Source organism: Pyxicephalus adspersus, chromosome 4, assembly GCF_032062135.1.
Source record: "Pyxicephalus adspersus chromosome 4, UCB_Pads_2.0, whole genome shotgun sequence".
In the NCBI taxonomy this organism is placed as follows: domain Eukaryota; kingdom Metazoa; phylum Chordata; class Amphibia; order Anura; family Pyxicephalidae; genus Pyxicephalus; species Pyxicephalus adspersus.
In genome coordinates, this window is record NC_092861.1 from 8,207,710 (window position 1) to 8,225,271 (window position 17,562).

General features: G+C 38.9%; 1 non-coding gene across 1 annotated transcript; it reads right to left on the reverse strand.

Moving 5' to 3' along the window:
- Nucleotides 1-8,134: 8,134 nt before the first annotated feature.
- On the reverse strand, nucleotides 8,135-8,327 carry LOC140330233 (U2 spliceosomal RNA). Its single transcript, XR_011920702.1, has one exon. It is a non-coding gene; the product is annotated as a U2 spliceosomal RNA (small nuclear RNA).
- Nucleotides 8,328-17,562: the final 9,235 nt, after the last annotated feature.

Here is a 17,562-nt window from a genome sequence, read left to right on the forward strand (position 1 = left end):
TGTATTGCTTAGGTGGTGTCACCAAGATTGGAATTGTCTGATCCGGTTTATACCAGGCTCTCCTCCTGAAGATATGCCCGGCCGCATACCTCAAAAGTAAGTTCCAATAATTCTGTTTATCAGTTAAGCATTTAAAACATTGAGAAAAAAAACTGCCCCACAGTGCCACTCTCAAGTTGGGTGTTTCTTTACCACCCTTGTTTCTCCCTTTTTGCATAATTTCTCTTTTAACTCGTTCCGCAGAGGAGCTCCAGATAAATCTGTACATTATTTTATTGAGTTGTCTCATCATGGTGTTATTTGGCGGAAATGCCAAGCTCAAGTATAACATTTGTGGTAGCAATACAGACTTTGTAACCAATATTTTTCCTTCTAAAGTTAGTTTTCTCGTTTTCCAGAAAGCTGTTTTTTGGGTCAATTTGTTTTTAACTTTTTCCCAACTTAACATTCCGTTATTGTTTTCATCGAACATGACTCCCAATATTTTGATTATCTCTACTGTTTTGATCCTGATGTTACCTTTAATCCACTCGCCTATTGTTAGGCACTCACATTTCCCAAGGTTAAGTTGAAACCCTGAACCCAGGCAAAAGATCTTGGTTAGCAACAGCATTTTGTTAATTTCTGCTTCAGATGAACATACCATAACCACATCATCCATATAAGCAGTAATTTTTGCCGCCACTCCACCTCCTCCCGGATGAAAAGCCCCTCTTACCGACTTCTCTCTTCTTACCAGAGCCAACAGCGGTTCCAGGGAGCAGACAAAGAGAAGGGGGGATAAAGGACAGCCTTGTTTGACCCCAGATTTCAAAGGGATTGGATCCGATAGGTGTCCATTGATTAGTACCTGGCTGGTAGCCTGTTCATAGAGAGAAGAGACATATTTTCTGTTATCTTTCCATATTCCGTCAAAAATTGTATAATAGGTCCACATATTGACCAAATTCTTTTTGCATATTCACATTCCCAAAAAACATGTTGTACGGTTTCTTCTTGTCCACAATTATTTCTTGGACAAAAGGGACTTTTACCCATCCTTCTTTTATACTGAAACGCTCTTGTTGGCAAACATTCTTGAATGATCTCCCATGCTAAATCCTTTAATTCATTTGACAATCTTTCCATATTTACTTTTTCCCATATTTTTTACATTATATCCTCAGAAAAGTTCCTTATCACACATATCTTCTCCTCTTCTTCTTTTCCTTTTTTCTAATTCTTTTTGCATTCAATAAAAATTCTGTACTTTTACCTTTTAGGCCATAATTTTTAATTACTTTCTCGATAATTTTGTAATGACCTGGCACTTCTGTGCACCAAGGCGTATTTCTCTTAAGATCGTACCATACTTCTTTCTGCAATATGTATCCAATCTCATACTTTAATAAAAATGACCAATCATTATCACCTTTTATCACAGTTTTTAAGCACAGTACAAAAAACTGTATCCATAGAAACCCTTTTACGTCAGGAATTCCTTTTCCACCTTTTTTTAGCGACTTTTGCATACATGTTCTTTTCAATTTTTCCGCCTTTGAATTCCAAACAAATATGTACATATTTCTTATCAACTTCTTAAGTGTCCTCTCGTCCGGCGGATACACCAAACTAAGAAAAATCAAAATTGGCATCACTATACTTTTTATTACCAAGGTTTTTCCTGTCATTGTTAATTTTCTTAATGACCAGAAACTCAATTTTTTCTTCACCCTATCCAGAAGCTCTTCCCAGCTCTTTCGTCCATCATTTATTTCATCAAAGTAGACTCCGAGGATTTTTAAAGAGTCCCTTTGTACTTTAATCTTGATCTCTGCGTGGAACCAATTCCCAATCAATAAACATCCGCATTTATCTGTATTTAGCCTAAAGCCAGAGCCTGTACAAAAACTTTCCGTTATCCATATGGCTCTATTTGTACATTATTTCTCTCTTTACCTTCTCCTTTGAGTTCCAAATAAAGGTAAATAACTTATGATTCTTTTGATGCTTAGGGGCTCTTCCGGGTATATCAATCCTACATACAATAGCCTGGGTAGTATCATGCTCTTTATTACCACCTTCTTTCCTTCAATTGTCAAAGATCTCAATTTCCAGAGTTCTAAAGTATTGGAAATTTTTTCTTCTAGTAATTCCCAACTTTTTTTCCCACTATTGCTTTTATCAAAGTGAACTCCTAACACTTTAATCCCTTCTTCTTGTACTTTACACTTGATTTCCGATTTCTCCCAAGATCCTCGTATGTAACAATCGCACTTCTCTTTGTTTAGTCTAAAGCCTGATCCCGCACAGAAGACTTCGGCTTGCCAAAGAGCTCTATTTACTGCATTAGTTTCCGTGCAAAGGATGTTCACGTCGTCCATATATGCAATATTTTTTACAGACCTCCCATCTCCTCCAGGAATTGGGACTCCTCTCACTACTTTATCCCTTCTTAACCTTTCCAATAAAGGTTCAATTGCACAGATAAACATCAGGGGAGAAAGTGGGCAACCCTGCTTAACATCTGCCCCCAAATGTATTTCTTTTGTTAGGAACCCATTAACTAAAACCTGGCTTTGATTTTCTCTGTATAGACCTTGTATTACTTTTATCAATTTTTCTGGGAAACCAATTCTTCTCAATACTCTCCACAGGAAGTTATGATCCACTCTATCATAGGCCTTAGAAAAATCCAGGGCCAGAATTGCCAACTTCTGTTTCCGTTCCTCTTGATACCAGAGTATATCTTTTACTAAGTTCAGATGATCTTGAATCCGTCTTCCTGGTACTCCACAGATCTGATCTTCTCCAATTACCTCTGCTATCTTCTCTTTAATTCTGTTAGCTAGGACTTTTGTAAAGATCTTATAGTCGACATTTAACAGCATTATCGGACGCCAGTTCTCCAGACTTGATAGATCTCCTTTTTTGGGGAGTAAGGTCACTACCCCATTCTTCCATGATCTCGGTATAAGGCTTCCTTCAAAAACTTCTTCGTATACCTCCATTAAGTCTTCCTTCATTAACTGCCAATTCTTTTGGTATAGTTCAATGGGTAGGCCATCACTACCTGGCGTTTTCCCTCTCTTCCCTTCTTTAATAGCCTTCATAACTTTTTCCTCCGTTATAGGTTCTTGCAATTTCCCCTGACCTTCCACCCCAAGCCTTTTCTCTAGGACTCTAATACAATCTTCTGTTAAAGATGCGTCCACCTCCTTTTCTGAAAACAACTCTTGGTAGAATTTTTGAACCTCTTCAAGTTTCTCCATAATATCTTTTTTACCGTTAATATTGACAATCTCTTGTTTCCTAGTTGAAGCTCTCTTAAAGAAAAAACTGGAACATTTTTCGTCATGTTCTATTTTATCAACCTTGGCCTTGTATATTATTTCTTTCCCCTTCTTTTTTATTTCTTCGGTTATTTCCCTTTTGACTTGGTTGATCTGGCTGTCCACCTCCATTCCCCAAACTTCAAATTTCCTTAATGTTTGTCATTTCGTATTAAGGTATTTAAACCATTTCTTCCTCTTTTCGGCCTCCTTTTTCCCTATTTTGAGAAAAAATTCCCGGAGTTCAGCTTTAACCCATTCCCACCAATTAACCATTTTCTTAAACTTCTTTTTCTTCCTTCTTAGAAAGTTCAAGCAAGCAGGGGAGGGAGGGTTTGCTTGAAGCATTCCTCTGAGGTGGATCCCAAATCCCCAAGGCCAAAGGTTTGCCAGTCAGATGTGACATCTGACTGGCATTTGCAGCCATTTCTTCCTGAGGATTTTGTCTTGTTCTGTCTGGATTACCATATAAGAGAGTTTTTTTTTTTTTGAATTTTTATTAAGATTGACACAACTACCCTCAGCTTAGCCAAAGGGTCGTACGTGCACCATCATCATCATAAAAACCATTTATTTGTTTTTTTTTTAATTAAAACCTTGTTTTTATCTACAAATTTACACTACTTTTTTCCTTTTTTTTCCAGGTTCGTCCAATCATCATTTTTATAAGGTAAGTATCAATTCTCCTTTTCTTCTTCCATGATTCGAACTTCATTCCATATTTTTAAATTCCATAATCTATTTGCTTCTTTTCTTCCCTTCTTCTTCCTTTCCAAATGATAGTAAGTGCTCATTTCGGCGATTGCTAACCTGCAGCAGTTTTTTATTCTTATTTTCTCCCCTTTAAAGACACATATATTTCTTGTCTTCCAAATCGCCATTTTAATACAGTTTATCATTAACCAAAAAACTTTCTTTTCATCTTTCTTCTGCGGCCCTCCAATTCCGTACAAAATTGCTTCCTGCGTCAATTTTTTACTTGCAGTCGAAAACTGTATTATTGGTCCACATACTTTCCATATATCCTGAGCAAATTTACACTCCCAAAACACATGTATTACTGGTTCTTCTTTTCCACATCCCTCCCTGGGACATAAAGGACTATTTCCTATCTTTCCTTTGTACTGAAACACTTTGGTCGGCAGGCATTCATGTACAATTGCCCATGACAAATCTTTCATCTCATTTGATAAACCTTTCATATTGACTCTTTCCCATGTTTCCTCTATTAATTCTTCTGAAAGATTGTTTATTGGACATACTTGTTCTTTTTGACCTTTTCTTTTCCTTATCTTCTTTGCATCCAGTAATATGTCCAGTTCTATTCCTTCTAAATCAAATTCTTTAATTGTCTTTTCAATAATTTTGTAATGTCCTGGCGGGCACAAACGCCATGGTATATTTTTCTCCATTCGGTACCACCCTTTCTTTTGAAAGATATAACCTATTTCATACTTTAGCAAAATCGCCCAATCACTCTTGCACTCTTTTACCGTTTTAAGACATGTAGAAAAGAACTGAGTCCACAAAAACATTTTTATATCGGGTACTTCTTTGCCCCCTTTTGATAAAGGTTTTTGCATAATTATCCTTTTTAATTTTTCCGCTTTTGAACTCCATAAAAAGACATAAAATTCTCTACTCAACTTCTTCAATGTTCTGTCATTTGGGGGGTACACCAAGCCCAAGAACATTAGTATTGGCAAAATTACATTTTTAATGACCAGAATTTTCCCTGTCGTTGTCAGCTTCCTTAATTTCCAAAAATTAAATTTCTTTTTAACTCTTTCCAACATCTCTGTCCAACTTTGTCTACCATCGTTGAACTCGTCGAATTTCACCCCCAAAATTTTCAAAGCTTCTCTTTGTGTTTTTATTTTAATTTCCACACTTTTCCATTCACCTATGATCAGGCATCTGCATTTTTCCAAATTTAACTTGAAACCTGATCCTGTGCAAAAAACTTCGGTTGACCATAAAGTCCTTTTTATTGCCCGTTCCGATGTGCAGAGCATCGTCACATCATCCATGTAAGCTAAAACTTTTATTTCTTTTCCACCACTGCCAGGTAAGTCTATTCCTTTTATCACTTTGTCCTTCCTGATTGCACACATCAAAGGTTCCAAGGCACACACAAACAATATTGGGGATAATGGACATCCTTGTTTAACTCCGGCATTTATTTGTATTTCTTCGGTCAAGAAACCATTTACCATTACTCTACTTGTAGTCTTATTATATAAACTTTTCAAACAATTTATCATTTCCATTGTGAATCCCATTTTGTCCAAAGTTGTCCACAAATATTTATGAGAAATTCGGTCAAAAGCCTTTTGGAAGTCGAGGGTTACTAGAGCTAGATCTTGCCCCCTATCTGTAAACCACGCAATGAGGTCTTTTAAAACATTTATCTGTTCATGGATATTTCTTCCTATCATCCCACACACTTGATTGTGATGTATTACTTTCTGAATCATCTTTTTGAATCTATTCACTAATAATTTTGCATATACTTTGTAATCCACGTTTAGTAAAGATATAGGTCTCCAATTTTTAAGATCCTCTAGATCCCCTTTCTTTGGTAACAATGTTATCAAGCCTTTTTTCCATGATGCTGGTATCTTATTTAGTACAAAAGCATCTTTAATCACTTCAACAAAATCTTTTCCAATAATATCCCAAAAACTTTGATAAAATTCTATTGGGAGACCATCTTCCCCTGGTGCTTTATTTTTCTTACAACCTTTGACCATTTCCAAAATTTCTTTACTGCTGACTTCTATTTCCATCTCTTCCCTTTCCTTTTTCCCAAATTTCATCTCTAAAAGTTTCAAATTCTCTGCCATCATATCGTCATCAATCTTCCTTTCTCCATAAAGTTCTTTGTAAAATTCTTGTGTTATTTTTAATATTTTGTTGTTCTCAGTGTGACCATGTAACTTTTTCATTGTTTGTTTATCAGACATTCCTTTTTTAAAAAAATATCTGGAACATTTCTCCCCTTTTTCCATCTTCTCCATATTTGACCTGTTTATTATTTCCTTTCCTTTTTCGTGAATCCCTTTTTTTATTTCTCCTTCAACATCTTTTAATATGTCTTCTTACATAGACGTCATACTGTTTCAAATTTATTAAGGCTTGTCTCTTTGTATTCATCATTTTATACCATTTCTTTTTCCTTGCACTTTCTTTCTTTCCTTCCTCCTTGAAAAAAAAATCTTATTCCTTCCTTTGCCCACTCCCACCATTCTGCTTTATTTTTGTAATATTTCTGTTTTTTCTTCATTTCTTGGTATCTTTTAATAACTTTTTCTTTTATCCCAGGAATCTTAAGAAGATTAACATTTAATCTCCAAATGCCCGGCCCTCTACTGAATCCAGGTAAGTTTATTTTTCCTTTTAAAATTTTGTGATCAGAAAATATATTATTTTTTTTCATTTCCAGCTTTATTTTTTTCCCCCTAGACACCGTCCGTCTATATTCGTCCATTTTCCGTCTTCCTTCAACATCCCTTTTTTCTTCCGCCTTTCTAGGATATGTTCCTACCCTTCTATCAATTGCTGGGCTTGCTGCTTCTTCTAGACTTTCACTAACGAAATCTTTTTCTTCCATATCTTTTATTTCGATTTGTAAGTCTCCGCCCTCATCTACTTTCTCCTCCTCCACCTCTGGCGACGTCGACTCCGCCTCCTCCTCCACCTGTGGCAAAGCCAGCTCCTCCTTCTGCTCCGCCATTTTCGCCCCTGTCTCTGCCGAGGGTAAAAATTCTCTCGGTGTTTCTTCCGCTTTTTCCCCCTCCACGGCTTCGGCGTAAGATTTCTCTTTTCTGTTCGGACACTTCCGAAAGATGTGCCCTTTCTCCCCACAGCCATTACACACTGTTTCTTTTGTACACACCTTTGCATCATGCCCTAGTTCCCCGCATCTTCGGCAGCGTGATCCGACAGTTGTGCATTCGTTTCTAGAAGGGTAAAAGCCACCGCACTTTGTACAGAAACTCGGCATTCCATTGTAAAACATCACTCCCCTGTTCCTTCCCAGGAAGAAAGCAGAAGGCAGATGCCTTAGTCCACCATTTTCTTGCCGTAGTTTCACTCTAAACCTTAGCTTTCCATTCCAAATTCCTTCTGAGTTTAAGATTTTTCCCAGAAAAACAGCACTCTCACACTGCCTTCTTAGAAATAGGAGAACATCAGTCCAAGGCACAAAAGGGTTGTACATATGTGCTACCACAATAATGTCTGCAGCTTCACTCAATAAACAGAATGTTAATCCACACAAATCTTTGTTCATTGCATTTTTCCTTAGGTTATTTACAAAATTATTGTAGGCATCATTACTAACAAAAGACATGAAAAATTCGCCTTTTTTATGATCCTTTAAACAATAAATGTCATCTCTTTTTACTTGCGGGGTCTTCAGGCATACTTGGTGCAGAAAAAACTTCAAACTAAATTTCTCCAGTACCATCTGATCCACCGACACCACAACTGAATTTTTTACCCTCAGCTCACCTGAGACATGGCTAGGGCTGTTTATTTCCGGACCGCAGAAATCCATCCTAGGGTCCTCCCACATCCAACTCCAAAGCACCTCTCCTTTGAAAAATCTTCCTACATGGTTATCGCTTCTCCTCTTCCATCCACCTGAAGCATTCCTCTGAGGTTGATCCCAAATCCCCAAGGCCAAAGGTTTGCCAGTCAGATGTGACTGACACCTGCCTGGCATTTGCAGCCATTTCTTACCATTTGCAGCCATTTCTTGCCATTTCTTCCTTCCTGAGGAGGATTTTGTCTTGTTCTGTCTTTGGAGTACCATATAAGAGAGTTGCACCACTCCTGGAAGCACTGCAATACCAGGGCGATGTGTGGAGTGGACCGAGCAAGCTCTACTTCCATCTCCCAGTTCTAAAAATCCATTTAATATATGGTCCCCAGATCGGGGACCTATCAGATATTAAACTGATAAGAACAGATTTTTTTTTTTAATTCTTTATTTAAAATTCAAATAGAAGTAAAAATTAAAATAATATATACAACTTACAAAGAACATCCATACATTACATTCACAAAATAAACAAAAAATATTAAACAGCAGAGGGAGTAACAACACACAAAAATTTACATAACCCACCCCAAAAGCACCCTCCTCTTAATCTTTATTCCACCCACTTTGATATATCCTCCTCTCATCCTTATTTAAACTGCACAACCCATATATCATCATTTCAAAATTCAAATCTTCCACACCAGTCAAACCTTTTATAATTTTTCCCAAATACTTCCTCACCTCTTTCACAAAATTACATTCCCACATCACATGTTCCATATTTTCAACCATCCCACATCCTTTCCTAGGACACACCTCACTATCTACACATCTTCTCTGAAACTCTTTTGTTGGCAAGCACTTATGTACACACATCCACGCAATGTCTTTCTGTCTATTTGTAATTTCCTTACAACATACATTTTTCCACACATCTTCACAATCCTCCATCCTAACTCCACCAATCATTTCCATTTCTTCCATTCCAACAATTCTCATCATTACCTTTTTCCTACAACATCATTCATCTCCAGGCACATCTTGCAACCTAAATCTTCTAATATATCTTTCGACTCTCACATAAAACCATGGCGCTACAAAACAAACCGGCCTTCCTACCTGACTCTTCCAAATTTGCATCTCCTCAAAATACTTCCACCCACATATCTCACCATACATCCCTCAATCCCTTCTTTCCGACTTAACTCCACACATGCACTAATATATTTTATACCTAAAAATTTTTCAACTTCAACCATACTCTTACCACCATTCACACCCTTTTTTTTTTATCACTTTCACTCTACTCAGTTTTTCCATCTTAGAATTAAAAAAAAACCCAAAAATATCTTTTATTATACCCTTCAAAATTCTATCTGGCGCTGGAAATACCAAAAACAAATACAACAAAATTGGCATTATTACAGCCTTAATAACAAGAAACCTACCCTCCAAAGACATACTCCTCAAATTCCATAACCCAAACTTTTTCCTCACTTTCCCACTCACATCCTTCCAACTTTCTTTCCCACATAAATCCCTATCAAATTTTACTCCTAAAACTTTTAAACTCCCTTTACATTCATTCCACCCACTTGATTCAACCTCCTTCCATTCTCCAAACATCTTACACTCACTCTTATCCATATTTATCTTAAAACCACTTGCACCACAAAAAAGATCCATCAACCATTACCTTCAAACTCCTCCCACTTCTTCAAGGTATTTCCACACCTCTAACACACTTATCATTCATCAAACTTCTAATCAAAGGTTCTATAACGCATACAAATAACACAGGCGATAAAGGGCATCCTTGCCTCACCCCTGATTTGACCTTAACCTTTCTAGTTAACCACCCATTCACAATCACCTTACACCCAATGTCCCTATACAAACACTTAATCCACTTCAAAACCCTTTCAGGCACACCCATTCTTTCCAAAATCTCAAACATGAATACATGCGACACCCTATCATACGCTTTTTCAAAATCAATAGCTAACAAACTAACCGGAATCTTCCTATCACTACAATACCATAACACATCTCTTACTAACACCAAACCCTCGCTTATTTTCCTACCAGGTACTGCACAAAATTGTTCTTCACCTACCATATCAACAATCACTCCTCTCATTCGATCTGCAATTATCTTCGCAATGATCTTATAATCTATATTTAACAAGGATATTGGCCTCCAATTCCTCAAATCACTTTTTTCACCTTTTTTATACAACAATACTATCACACTTACTCATTGATTTAGACATTCTCCCTTCTTCCAGAACCTTACACACAACCTCATATAATGTTTCTCCAATTAGATCCCAAAATGTACTATAGAACTCACACGGCAGGCCATAACTCCCAGGTGTCTTCCCCTTTTTCATACTCTCTATGCACTTTTCCACTTCATTCATACTCACTTGTACATTCAACCTTTCTTTTTCTTCCACTCCCAATACTTTTTCAATATTCTCAAACACACAATCTTCCATACTTTTATCTCTGATTTTTTCAGAAAACAACCTTTCATAAAATTCACTTACAACCTTACAAATATTCTTATTTCCTTTCACCTCACGTCCATCTTCCTGCCTAACACTCTCCATTCCCATCTTACCTTCAAAAATTTTCTTAAAAAAGAACTTTGTACATTTCTCATCTTTTTCTTTTATAATCATTTTCTTTTGTATCAAAATATCTTTACCTCTTTGTTTTAAAACATTTTTATCTTCTCTCTAGCCCCAACTAATTCACATTCAACATCCCTTCCCCATTCTCTCATTTCATGCAAATATATTAATCTCTTCTGTCACCATTCATATACTTCTCTTTCCTTTCTCAACCTATCACTTCCTTTCCTTATAAAAAATCTTTTAGTCACACCTTTCACCCAATCCCACCATTCAGTCACACTTTTAAAGTTCTTCCTCTTCTCTTTCCATATCCCCCATGCATTCCTATATTCTTTACAAATATCTTTATCTTTCAACAATTCAACATTCAATCTCCACACACCTTTTCCATACATTTTACCAACCCACATACTCACGATACTCTCTATCCTCCCATGATCTGTGAAAGGCTCCCGATGAATCTTAAAAATACGTATTTCCACACCTTATAACACCTTGATAAGAAACAAAAATCAATCCTTGATTTAACATCCCCTTTTTCACTAAAGAAAGTAAACCCTTCACCCTCAACACAATCCATTAAACCAAAAATTTTTATTATTTGTCCCAATTCTTTCCCTGAACTATCAATTACCCCTCCACTCCCTCCATCACCCACCCTACACCGATCACCATCCTTTATGATACAATTAAAATCCCCCATTACAATAGACATTTCCCTCCCTCCCAAAAATAAAGATAATTTTTCCCAAAGATCCAATCTTTCCCTTCTTTCCACAGGAGCATATATACAGAAAACCCTGAAAACCATTCCCCCAAATTCACACCATACCACCCTAGCCCTCCCACTTTCAATCTCAATTTTTTTTATTTATTTTGATCATCCTATTCCCACACAAAATCCCCACCCCCTGATTTTTCTTTTCATTCAATGACCACTCAGAAAGTCCCAATGTCCAGTCCTTTGGCTCCTCCTCCAGGTTACATTCCTGGAGGCAATATATGTCCATCTTATAAGACTCCAGTAACTTAAAAATTGCTGCCCTTCTATCTTTATTCCTTATTCCGCGGGCATTTACAGATGTTATTTTTAAGTTTGTTTTACACATTTTAATTTATTTTATTTGACACCATCACAATTTTTTTATCACCTTTTAACCTTTTCGCTTTGTTACTCACATCAGGGGTTCCGTGTACCACTTCTTCATTTTTACTTTCACCTTCACTAATTGTAGATAATACATTACCTTTACCCTTAGACTCACGTTCACCTATAGATGCGCCACCATTTTGAGGTTCACCAGAACTACGGAAGCCCATTGTGTCTATCATGAGTCCTACTTGACTCGAATTTAAAAAGGCATTCACAGAATCCGTATCAGAAGATACATCCGCTAGAGAGGCCTCAGAGTCACTTGAGATAAACCCAATCAAATCTGCAGCACCAAGGGATTCTCCAGAGTGGATTTTACGTTTCAAAGAAGCAGTATCAACTTCCATATCTGTTCCTGCTTTCCCTGTGCGCATCACATCACTCGCCACTGTCACTTCCCCCTCGGCTACTAGGTGCTCTGGGGCCTCCACTCTGGCTCCTTCACTAGCCACACCCACAACTGCGTCCACAGGGGAAGGATTTGGCTGCTCTTGGGTCATTACAGACTCGCCATCTCTTACAACTTCCTCAGATTCCTCAGCTCCAAGACCTAGACCACCTACTGCCCCTCTGCATAGGATTTCATTGGCTTTCTGCCTTCATCTTGTCCCCTTTTTAAAAAAGGACATTCATGGGCTAAGTGATCTGTCTCATTGCATATGTGACACCTTTTAGCATGTGGGCATTCCGAAGTCTGATGACCCTCCCTCCTACAATTTCTACAGGCAAACGTACCACCACAATCCTCCTTTGTATGCCCAAATCTTAGGCATCTTCTTAAAAAATAAGGCTGACCTGGGTACCACAGATACCCCCTATGTGCGCCTATTGAAAAGGTCTGAGGAGGGTGCTTTATATCCCCAGCTGCACCAACATTTCTCTTAAAAATAACATGAAATCCCCGACTCCCGTTGAAAGTTCCAAACACATTCTTCAAATTAACTCCCTCTGATACAACATCACAAAAATTATACAAAAAGACCCGAATCTGCTCATTCGAAACGAAAGGATTGTACATATGCACGGTCACAGGCACTCTCTCTCTTGTCTCACTGCTAAAAAAGGATACTCCGTTCAACCAAAAATGTCCCAATCTACATTCTTTTTCGAAATACATGTCTGCAGGTCACACTGTTCCCGAAAAGTTACATCATAAACTCCAGATCTAGGGAAACACTGCACGCAAAAAAAATTTTCTCGCTCCATACCAAACAAGCCTTCAATAATGTCCTCCTGGACCCTTCGGAGCGTAACTTCCGCCCTTCTCGGCTCGGCAACAACCAGCCTTAAAGTCCTTGGTGCACTAGGAGCACCAGGCTCAAATGATTCGCCCATAACCGCCTACAAGCTTACCTAGATGCCGAAGCAAAAAGGTTCGCTGATCGGATCTCACGCTTTCGGGTGGCGCCTACCCCAATAGCAGCATGGGAGGAACCCGCAGGAACCTCCCAAGGCCAAGGCGGCTGGCACCCTACTAAGTAGCACTTCTGACTAAGAAACAAGCAAGCCTGATCTTAGCCAAAAGGCCGAGAAGCGATAACCCATTAAGGGCCCCAAGTGGGCCTGCCCCCTTGGCCCCAGTATGGGCCGGTCGTAGTGAGAGGAGAGGCTGGCTGTGTTTCCCAGATGCCCAGGCACACCTGGCTGGCAGGTGCCCGCCTTGATTTTTCCTTGTATATCCATTAAGTTTCTTTATTATTTGTTTATGAGTCACATTTATTATTTGTTTATGAGTCACACTTTTCCTAAAGAAAAATCTAGAGCACTTCTCTCCCTCCTCTAGCTTTTTCATCTTGATCCTGTTCATTATTGCCTTCCCTTTTTCATTATTAGCTTTTTTAATTTTTTGTTCCATTTCTTCTAACAAATCAACCACCTCCACACCACATTTCTTCAGGTTAAACAGAGCTTGCTTTTTCTTATTCAATTAACCACTTCTTTTTTCTATTTCCTTCCTTTTTTCCTTCTTCCATAAAAAACTCTCTAATTTTAATCTTCGTCCATTCCCACCATTCTATTTTGTTTTTATAGTATTTTTTATTTTTTGATACCTTTTAATCAATCTTTCTTTTATTTCAGGTGACTTTAATAGACTCACATTCATCCTCCAAACTCCGGGACCTCTTCTGGCCTCAGATAAGTAAATCTTCGCTTTCAACATTTTGTGATCCGAAAAAATACAACTTTCTAGTACTATTTCTTTTATCCTTATCTCTTTATCTGCAAAAAGGAAATCAACTCTCAATTCACATTCTTTTGTTGATCTTGTATAACCTGGTTTTCCTTTCTTACAATGCTTCCATCCATCTTCTAGAGATGCATCTTTTACTAATTCCTCCAACAACCTTGACGTTTTGTCTGATTGTTTCTTTTTTAAAGTTTTCCTCTCTTCTCCTGGCATAATGCAGTTGAAATCACCCATCATCAACTATGGCCCTGCACCAGGTATAAACATCTTGATTGTTTCGAATTTTGCTCGTTCTTGCTTCTTTGCCGGAGCATAAATTACAAAACAACGTAATAGCCCCTCCCCTAATTCCACTGTCACCAAAAGTGCTCTGCCCGGCACCACTTCTTGAAATGATTTTACCGTTATTTCCGAGCCTCTTCGCACTTTCCAAATAGCCGACTTCATGGCACTCAGGAAACACCATACAACTTTAAAGTCCTTCTGGGACAGACCTTCCCTAAATAGAATTAACTCATTGCAGAAATAGCCAGGCCAACCCATATCTTTAAGGATTTTTGCCACCTTTCTCCAGACATCCTGGGCAAAAGCACAGTTCCACATAACGTTCATGACAGTCTCCTCCTCTCCACATCCGGCTCTAGGGCACCGGGGAGACCTGACTAACCCTCTTCTATGTTGAAATGAGCGCGTTGGGAGGCACTCATTAACACACGCCCAAGCAAGGTCCATTTGGTCGTTAGCCAACCATGGGACAAAAACTCTTTTCCACACCTCCCTGGCTTTCCCTTCGGGGAAGTTACTCACGTTACAAATGGTGTCACCTTCACAATTTGGGCCAGCACGGCCTTGTGTCTGCCCAGTATGTGGTAATCCATATGCTGTAAACAATATTGTTGTACAAACTTCTCTATGACGATATAAAATGTTGACGGGATCCATCTATATGGTTTCCTTAAGACCAGATGAAACCATTTATATTTTCGGGCAAAAAAACCACACCGATTTAACAAAGTCACTGAATTTCAAATGGTTGCGCCCACTCAGATTGCCCATTACAAAAGCTAGGTATTTGGCACCAAGGAACTTCCGGAGGTCCGGGACTCCCCTTCCACCATTGGCCTTGGATTTATACATATCGACTCTTTTGAGCCTTTCCATTTTTGATTCCCATAAAAAATAAAATATTATTTTAATAAGCTTCTTAAAAACCAAAACAGGTGGATAAAAAGCCATCACAGGGTATAAAATCAGTGGTAAAATAACTTGCTTAAAAACCACGATTTTCCCTTCCAAAGATAGAGATCTTAGTTTCCAAAAATATAACTTTTTTTTTACTCTCTCCAGCAACGATTCCCAATTTTTGTGGCACACCACATTGTTTGAAAACCACATTCCCAAAACTTTACATTCAGCAACAATCTGCAGCTCCGTGCTTGACTCCATATAAAAACTCCCAATAGACATTATGCATGATTTCTTAAAATTTACTTTAAAACCCGAGGCACAACGAAACCACTCCAAAGTTCTAAAGACTCTTTTTAGACTCCTTTCTTCTCTTATCACTACAGAAACGTCATCCATATAGGAAATACATTTTACTTGCTGGCCTCCACTCCCTGGTATGAAGAAACCATTTATGACCTTATCCTGTCTAAAGGCAGCCAACAAAGGTTCTATTGCACATATAAAGAGAACTGGGGACAGGGGACAACCTTGTTTAACCCCACACTTGATTTTAACAGCGGGCGACAGGTTCCCATTGACCGAAGCCTTGCTTTCGCAGCCTTCATATAAAATTTGAATTTGTTTGATAAAACTTTAAGGGCATTGCATGCGTTCAAGAACACTCCATAAAAACTTATGCGCCACTCTATCATAGGCTTTTTCGAAATCAAAAGACGCAATTGCCAGGTCTTGCGACCTCTCCCTGCAATCATTAATAATGTCTCTTAGCAAGGAAAGGGCATCCACAATCTTTCTACCCAGAACAGCACAAAATTGGTCTTCTCCGATCACCGATGTCACAACACTTTTCAGCCTATTTGCAAGGACTTTGGCATATATTTTGTAATCCACATTTAGCAATGTGATAGGGCGCCAGTTTTCTAACTTTCCTTTCTCACCTTTTTTAAAAATCAAAGATATGACACCTTCCCTCCATGACAGAGGGAGTCTAGCACTCCTCACGACCGCAGCAATCACCCTAATAAAATCATCCTTTAAAATGTCCCAAAATTTTCTATAAAATTCAGCCGGCAGGCTGTGATTGCCAGGAGTCTTTGCACTTGAACAATCGCAAATCACTCGCCAGATTTCAGACTCCTTCAAGTCTGACTCTAAAAAAGTTTTATCTGGATCTATAAAATGACCCTCAATTTTATCTAAAAAGAAACACTTGAGGCATTCGTCTAAAATCTTTTCGGAAAACAACTGGTCATAAAACGACACCACCTTCTCCATTTTCCTCACATACTCCGTTTCACCATCAATAGTCCCAAAAAAGTCCTTTTTGCTCCTAATTTTTTTGAAAAAGAACCATTTTTCATCTTGTTCTAGGACTTTTACCTGAATATTAAAAATGATTTGTTTTCCTTTCTCAATCTCCCTTTTGGTCTCAGCGATTTCTCCCTCCACCTCTCTACGCCTATGCCTTTCAAAAGGTAACAAGATTTAAGTCTAGCGTTAAGGTCATGATAGAAGGCCTTTCTCGCTCTGCTCTTCTCCTTACTTTTCTTACCTATGAAAAAATTCTTAAAGCAACATTTGAGCTCATCCCACCACTGGACTATGTCAGATACATGCCTGCATTCAGCCTTCCACGCAGGGTATGAATTTCTAAAGTCACGGCATACATCCTCCTCACATAAAAGCAGGGTATTCAGTTTCCAGTAGCTAGAAACTTTATCACTGTAACCCGGGCACACGATATACACTCAACACTTTTATGGTCCGAAAAGCCATTAACCTTACTCTTGAAATGGCTTAACTTCAGCCCCGAGGAAACAAACAAATAGTCTAAACGGGACTCAACATGCCTGTTTGACCACGTCCAGAAATGTTGTTCATCCTCACCACAGACCGCCCACGCATCCTCTAGACCATTAGACATCAGGATCTCTTTAATCATTTTGGCAGACCCATCAAGTTCCCTCCCAGCACCTGTTCTAACTTGGGGTTTGGTGGCAGCGCCAACCTTCTGTCTATCTACCCCTAGACTACCTTGTGTTGTGGTGGCAAAGCCATAGAGGTCCTGCAAGGACTGCAGCTCACGCTGCAGTCTCTTGAGTTCCCTCTTCCTTGCGCACACCTGCTGACGTCCCCTTGCTTGAAAGAAGCTGCGGAGCTTGGCCTTCACGAACTCCCACCACTCACTTACCTTTCCGAAGTGTTCCTTATCCTTCCTCCAGTTGACATACTCACCCCTCAGTTCCTCCATCAGTTCCTCCCTTTCCAGCAGGGCTGTGTTCAGCTTCCAGGAGCCCGGGCCCGGGCCAAAGCCCTTGCCGAGGTCCCCCTGGAAGAGAAGGGCCCTATGGTCTGAGAAGAAGCAGGGGACCATGGAGTGGCTATTGTACGTTACCTCTCTGGATGTAAAGATGAAGTCTATCCTTGAGCTGACAGATCCATCGGGGCGGCACCAGGTGTAATTTGCGGCACTGTTTCCGATGGAGCCTACAACGTCCTTCAAGGAAGCCTCCGCCACCATCTCTTTGAGA